The following is an 8,175-nucleotide window of genomic DNA, read 5'->3' as shown; positions in this document are numbered from 1 at the left end:
AACCCTGAACTTGGCACAATTTTTCATTTGGAGGCTAGCAACTGGCCGTTTCCGGGTAGTCATTTCAAATTGGTGGTTGCTGCAGTGAGACGAATGGAAATAAAGGTTGGTGGGAACCTAATTATTTCCTTCACACAAAAAAATAATCGTGATAACCCACGCAACAACTGCTACTCCTGTTTGGTAAACCATCAAATGAAAAGAAATAAAACATTCTTATTGTTAGAAACGATTGAAGAAGAAAGTGTTTAATTTGTGACGGGCCAGAGGCAATTTATTAAAGCGATTCACCCAACAAACCAGTTGTGTAACATAAGACTAGTCAGTTGGGAATCTTATTACGAACAAATTTTAACTTGTCCAAACATTGAGACATAAGAAATTATTCGAATACTAGTGGCGATTGCTGTGTAAAAAAGGGATTTTTTTTGCTGTGTTATCTTGCTCATTGTGGCCTTTGTGAAGTACACCAGCGAAACCTTAACTCTATTGCTATTGTGCGAAGGCGAGATTTGTCACAGAAGACGTTTGTATTCCTCTGGGGAAGATTACTTGCTGTGTTATCTTGCTCATTGTGGCCTTTGTGAAGTACACCAGCGAAACCTTAACTCTATTGCTATTGTGCGAAGGCGAGATTTGTCACAGAAGACGTTTGTATTCCTCTGGGGAAGATTACTTGCTCGTGCTAAATTAAGGAATGTTGATGATTGTTTTGCTGCAACGAATTAATTATTGGAACATCATTATTTGGGCCAACATTCTTGTTTGAGGTTTGGAGTCAAGTTGAGCGACACCATTACCACCGAGGAACTTGACACTTATTCTGAAGAAGGAATACCTGGTTGAAGGAAGGTATTGCTATCCGAGCTGTCATTGAGGAAGATTGGTTGGTACAAGTGAGTTGTCCCAGAGGCATTATAACATCTGAACCACAGAGTGATTACTACATTTATATACTTGAGACGAACCCTCGAGTTTTGGGATTTGCTCTATTGCATATAGAACAAATCCGGGGTTGTCAAATCAGGCAGCTCTTAACATACATATTGATAATCCTTTAAAATAGAACAAATTTGAATCAAAATGTTAATATAAAGCATACAGAACTGTCGTAGGTCATTGTTATTATTATTATTACACGTTTACGGTGAAAAGAATTTTATGGTAGAAAATTTCGTAGTTTCAAGTTTCATGAGTAGACCCTATTAAATTATGAAAACTAAATTTCTATATATATAATTGTTCCACAAACATCCCAGATGGGACAAGGGAGACTTCTCTCATATCAATGAGTGCACCCCGATTCATATTAGCTCAATGATATCTTAAGACACCACTTGTAGAGAAGTTTTACATGGCTGAAATACTCAGGAAATGTCGCCAACATTACTGAGGGAAATTGAAAATTGTTTGATGTAGCTTAGCCGGGCCACGATCTTCAGCGTGCAAGGCGGGTGTGAATACCATTGCACCACGGTGGCACCCAAAAATATAAGGTAACCCTTGAAAATTAGAGGAATTGTTATAGGTAGGAAAACGAAGTTTTGGAGATTTATTAAATCATTCAGCTTAAGTTAAGGCGTGAATAATAGTCCTTTGTCTCAGAAACTCGCTTATAATACAACCATTTTTTCTCATTTTAAAATATTTTTCTTCTATTAAAGTAGTCATGTTGTAAGCCTTTTTCTCCATAACAACCGCAAAAAATAGCAAAAATAAGTTCAATTTTAAAAAAAAATTCAAAATGATGACATGAATTTTTTGATGTTCGTCATTGGCCTTGTCATGTGGCCTTTAGGGCAATTTCGTGAAAATTCTTCTTTGGTCCCATACAAAATACTAAGGCAACTTTTATTAACATATTCCGATTGTGCTCAAACTTTGGCAATCTTAAAATCTAACAAAACTAAACACTTTAGGTGGGTGCCGCATAAAAAATCAGACATCGATTTTTTAAAACCACCGTTGTGGTCTGAACTTAATTTAAGTTTGGACATGATTATTTAAATATTTAGTGCCGCTTGAATAACGGCAGCATCTCTCATAGATCAAAAACCAATAATTTTTCTCGTAGAAGATTTTCAATTTTTGCTATTAGAGGAATCATAATATACTCTTATAAGACAGCATTGGCACTTCTCAAAAGTGGCAGGTGTCTTCATTCACAGAAGTTCAGTGGGTTTATAAAGAAGACAAGTAGGTATAATTATTGTATATCCTTAGGATTTCGGATAAAAAATCACATGGTCCATCATTCAAATCCAATACGTCCTTTCATAGAGTCAAGAATTACTTCTAAAAAGAAAACTGTGAGACTTTTAGTAGTCCTACAGAAGACTTGTAGTTCCAGCATATGTGGGATCTAAAACATTTATTCTAAAAACCATATACTTTTTGCAATAAAACTGTGGCAAAACCCTAGCCATACACGGACACTCACTGTAAAAAAAACTTTATAGTGGAAAATTTGGTGCCAATGTCTCCATATGAACCTTTATGTACTATTGATTCACTACCTCCAATGTCTCTATTGACTCACTACTTCCACTAAACAACTAACATACCATCTTCGCAAAATACGAAAAAACAAACTTAAAAATATTTACTTATAACTAGAGTAGAACCACTAACATCGTCATGTGATGTAAATATTGCATTGTTGTTTTCTTTCGCATTGCGATCTATATATATATCAGTGTTAATCACCACTGGGCTCGCCGTGTCTGTGTGAACACACACAATCTCAATTGTGGTGAGTTTGAACGTTACTCTCACCACCGATCATCTTCTTTGTTTTAGCAACGAATTAACGCACACGATGTTTATATAGAGAGAGATAGATAATCTCGTGTGTGCGCCCAACACAAACGCAGCGGTTGAATTTGTTGTTGCTGGTGAACACTGACATATATTCTTTGTTTTGCTTATGAGTCCTCGGTAGCTTAATGCACTGTTGTCAACATCACTTTAGAAGTTCATGCGTTGTGTTGTTGGCACATTGAGTATGTGGAGCATCTCCATGGTGTAGCGTTTGCTGTGGTGAGTTTCACTATCTAATACTCTCACTCTCTCAAATTGTGGGTGATGGCTTGAGTTGCCACAGTGGTTAACCAGTGCTGTTTTGGGGTTTTCTTCACTTATACCATGGTAGTAATCCTTGAATAGATTATTAATTACATTCCGTGGAAAATTGTTGTTGGATAAAATATTTTTAACCTTTATTTTATTTTGTGGATGAAACTCATCGTCACTTATAAACAGGCATCTCTAAATGAGATTTTTCGCCGTATTCATGATTATTCTTTTAGGATGCTTAGAGAAGAAGTTAATTATACGCCCTAAAGCTGTAGGTTTTTGATATCAATCTGTCTTAATCTTATCATTATCTCTTATTACCATTATGTCTAGATAAGGAAGTCTGCCATTTTGTTCTCTTTCAAAAGTAAATTGTATGTCTTTATGATAACTGTTTAGGTTTGATACATTCCAACTCAACTTCCGGAGCTCAGTCGATCACGGATGCTGATTGACATCATCGTGCATCACCTCAGCAAGTTCCCTCCGCGGAGACCGTAGAGTGTTGATGCTAACGAGCGGTGGTTGTTGAGTTTTCTCTCATTGGAATATGTAAATGTAGTAGTATAAATCGACTCAGATCCTCTGCGATCGCTGCAATCCTCTGCGATTGCAAGAACCTCTGCGTTCACTTGTCGATTAGCCTTGGAAGAGTTAACTTGTCGCGCTTTAATATAACGTCTACGCGTTATACTAACCGGCCTCCGTCGCCACCACAGATTACAATTGGTAATCTTCGTTGTTACTAACAGGTGTCTATCGCCACCCCAGATTACAAGGCAATCTTTCTTGTTTGAAAAGAAATACACCAATAAACGGCAATCATTTATTATATTTAAACCGATACTGCTTTTGTTCTTTTATTTTATTCTTTTCACCCCCACTGCTCATCATTCCTTTACTGAGTTATCGAAGCCTATGGATTTCCCCACCCTCACCTAAACATTGGTCGCATCGAGCCAGATAGACGCCAGTATTGTTGTTGCTCCCTCTCTCTTGAACGAGAATTGAAGCTTTTGTTGTTGCTTTGCAGGAGAAATCATTGGATCATCTCACGTCACATATAATTGATATTATTACATCTACAAATCACCATACTAACACCAGGTACGTAAACACAGATTTCCAAATCAAGTGAGCTATCCGCGAGAGTTAGTATTTTTCGTTTTTGTTTCGGTTATTAATTTGAGCATTATTATAAAAAATAAATCATTGGTCGTATTTCAATTACCCTACGCGTGTGAATTAAATTCGTTGCCTAATTTCGCCTATTATACAGTCCACACAAAACTTGTTGAAATCGTTGTTGTACTGATCATCCGCAATCGCGTTGATCATACAAATCATTATTCGTGTTCTTTTTATTCTTGTTAGATTTGCTCCTTACCATTTGGTCTCATCATAACAACGAACTCTCATTACTTCCAATCTCCCTTTATTGTTGTTAAAAAATTAAAAAGTTCATATTGGTCGACTCATATTAGCACTTCTTGTGTTAATACTAGCTTTGCCCACTACAAAACATCTTAGTTGTTGCTAAATTTGCAAATACTTTGTCGTTGTACTGATCATCCAACGTCGCGTTGATCGTACGAAGCATTCGGTGTTGTTACTTCGTGAAATACTAATTGTGGCTATTCTCATTTTAACTGAGAACTTGCAAATATATTTTGTAATATTTGCAATAACAACATCGTTAACTTCCAATAACTCATGCTCTCGAGTTGTTAAATTATTACACACATTGATCCTACATCGATCTTCTTATTTGTCATTTGAAAGTTTGTTATTGTTGTTTTTATTCCCCAAGGCCTTTTCTAACGAAGCCCTTTTGTTGAGAATTTGCATTGGCAAATTTACAATAACAACACACATTGCCTACAGTCACATATTGTCGTTTGGTTTACTTTGTTATTACGATCATCTCCCACCAAAAAATATTTGGCGTTGTTATTCCTTCACGTTTTATTTTAAAACGCTTTGAAAATTTGCATTGTCAAATTTGCAATAACAACACTCCATCCAAATTCTCATTCCTTTGGTTTATTTGTTGTACAGATCGTCCATCGCCAACCAAACACATTCATTTGTTCTATTCTCCTACCTTTGTCTAATAGGTAATTCTACTAATTTGAGAAATTACATGGTAATTCTACAAAAACTTTCCCGCCTTTTTAAGCGTCCCTTAAAAAAACTCTGCTGATCCTCTGCACTCATTTGCTTGGTCGTTTGCAACGTCTGTTGTTCAGTGGGAGTTTCGCTGTTCACACACAGCCATTTCTCTGCTAGCGTCGCTTGTGTGGTTAGCACAGTGGGGTAAGATAGTACAAATAGTACAGTGGGGTAAAATACTAAAAATTAATACTTGTTTGCATGGTAGAACAAATACAAGGTAAAGTTAATACTACAACAAATACAACTCGAACAACAACCACAAAGGAATTTGTTTTTGTTTGGAACGTTAGTGTCAAATATAAATGTAAACAAAATAAGGAAATGTCTATAAATTATTGGAATTTAAAAAACTAATAATTTTTCACATTTGATTGAATATTTTGAAAAACATAAATGAAAACTCGTTAGATTTTCAGTTTGAATGTTTCCATATCATTCCACTAAATGCACAATATCACGCAGGAAGTAGAATTCTTGCAAACATGTTTGGGGTCGCTCGTAATTCATTGAAAAAAGAGAAGCTGTTTCAATCTTTTGTTTTTGAAAACAAGAAGCACATGTTTATTAGGGCTTTATTATTTTCAAGTTTAACAAAATACCACACATATTGACAAATATTGTACCGCCTCTATAAGTGGTGTTTTAGTGTGCGACATGTCGTTCGGACCTGGAGGAGGTTACATGTCAATGATATGAAGGAGTCTTTATGGGAAATTGTTTTTATTTCAGATGAATAATTTTTTTCTTCAAAAAATATATGTCCCTAATATACATCGAACATAGAAATAAATATATAAAATGTCGTATGGAATTTGACACTAACACTACAGCCCAGTTCAGTCAGCTGGGTATTGCTGCTACCTTTTCTTGTTCTACCATGACTTGTTTGCAAAAATTATTTTTCGATAATTGTCTGAAATATTATATTAGGGTTTTTGGAATTTTTGGACAAATTCACCCTATATTCGGCATTGATTGCGCATATTTGGAGCAAAGAATATATGTGAAAAATATTTATTTTTCGACATTTTTATATTGTTTTTGGCAATATTTGTTAAACATTTTAAAAATTATTTGAGTCTCCTTAGGGGTTTCGGTATTTTGACAAATACACCCTACTTTTCGCATACATCTCACCAACTTGTCAACCGAACAATATATATTTCAGACAAAATAGTTGATTTGAGTTGATTTTCTGGTGCAAACATTAGTGGTTTCATATTAATACCTTTTTTGTCACTGGATTTTTGAAACCTACACCCTACCATTGGCTTATCTTACCATATCATACACCCTACACATGGTAGCATCATATACATTTTTGTATATTTAAGACTTTTTGCAATTTTGACAAAATTGAAGTAGTCCTTGTTCTCCCTGAGGAAGTTTCTCCACATTTTCTCTTATTTCGTCCAAGTTTAATTTCAAATATCATCACCCCTTGCTATTATTCCTTTGTATTTGTACAATTCTGGAGGTTTTTGTGGAAATTTCTTATTTCCTTTAAGATATAGCAAGTTGTGCTTCAACCGAATTTCCATTTCCACCTTGATTTTTTGTTTGTAGCAAATTTATTTGTAGATATTCGGGGATTTTTTTGCATTTAAACTTCGAAATGTCAGTCACCCCACACACTCGTTTTGTTAGAGCTTCGGACATCTTTTTGAAACGTGTAGCATCGTTTGAACAAAGTAGTGAATCTAACTATAATGTATATTATTTCGAAATCCACAATTCTGAATTTCAAAAATTGTGGCACAAACTCAAGTGCGCTTATGACGAGTGCAGAAACTACCTCACGACATCCGAGACTGCACAGGATAATGTTATTGATGTCGTTGAGGAAAAGTATGGTACATCCTACATAGCCTATGTCCGCTGTATGTCCACAATCAACCACCATCTTGAACGCCTTAAATCTTCAGGCACTGTGCCTAATTCATCTGCTATAGTTCCTCCAATCTCACCATCTCCCACAAATTCGTTGACTCTTCCTGAAGTAGCAACTCCATCCAATTTGTCATTAGACGAACCTGTCTCGTCGGTTCCTGTGCAGTCTACTTCTCCCTCCGTACCTGCTCCACCTGAAACTTTTTGCAATCCTTGCAATTGCTCTAGTGACCCTGTTTCTAACTCCACATCACCTGTCGATACCTACAGCTTACCATTGCCACCAATCGACATTGATGTTTTTGCTGGCGATTTTATGTCTTGGCCATCTTTTCGTGATCTATTCACCACTCTGTACATCAAAAATGTGCGCCTTTCTGACATTGAACGTCTGTGCTACTTAGTACAGAAAACCTACGGTGAGGCTCGGGAAATCGTTTCGAGATTTCCACTCACCAATTGCAGTTTCCCCTTAGCGTGGAAAGCCTTGTCGAATGCGTACGACAATAAGCGCATTCTTTCGATAAAGAAACAGTCTCGGGTTTGAAAACTATCCAATGTGGGATTAATAGTTGCCTTGCTGCAATGGCCGTCTATGACGTCATTACGGATCATTGGGATCCAATAGGTGTTTATATTTGTTTGCAAAGGTTGCCAAGGTTAACTTTGACTCTGTGGGAGCAAAGTATCAAAAACAAGTCGTCTTTGCCTTCTTGGAAAGACTTAGATGCTTTCCTCACAGGGAGGATACAAACTGATGTGTGTCCAAAACTTGTACGGAAATCAAGTAACAAAATCATCAACTACGAATGTTGCTCCATCAAAATCCTCCAATAAATTGTTGTCGGTACAGAAGTACAAGAATATATCATCCCTTCGATCCACAAATTTGTTGACAAACACTTGCCCCAATTGTCCTAATCAGAGACATGTTCTGCGTCTCTGCCCTGTGTTTACTAAACTATCGTTTGAGGAAAAATTCTTGATCGTTAAAAAGCATAAGTACTGTATAAATTGCTTATCTCGTGGTCATGC

The 8,175-nt window shown here is 36.3% G+C and overlaps 1 protein-coding gene across 3 annotated transcripts in view; it reads right to left on the bottom strand.

Annotated features, from left to right (window-relative positions):
- The window catches only part of LOC141399986 (uncharacterized), a 260,823-nt gene that overhangs the window by 225,019 nt on the left and 27,629 nt on the right, over positions 1-8,175 (bottom strand). The gene's annotated exons all lie outside the window — the stretch shown is intronic.

The sequence above is a fragment of the Musca autumnalis genome, unplaced genomic scaffold (assembly GCF_047663935.1).
Source record: "Musca autumnalis isolate F117 unplaced genomic scaffold, ASM4766393v1 scaffold_3, whole genome shotgun sequence".
Lineage (NCBI taxonomy): Eukaryota > Metazoa > Arthropoda > Insecta > Diptera > Muscidae > Musca > Musca autumnalis.
This window is presented reverse-complemented; position numbering and strand designations above follow the sequence as displayed.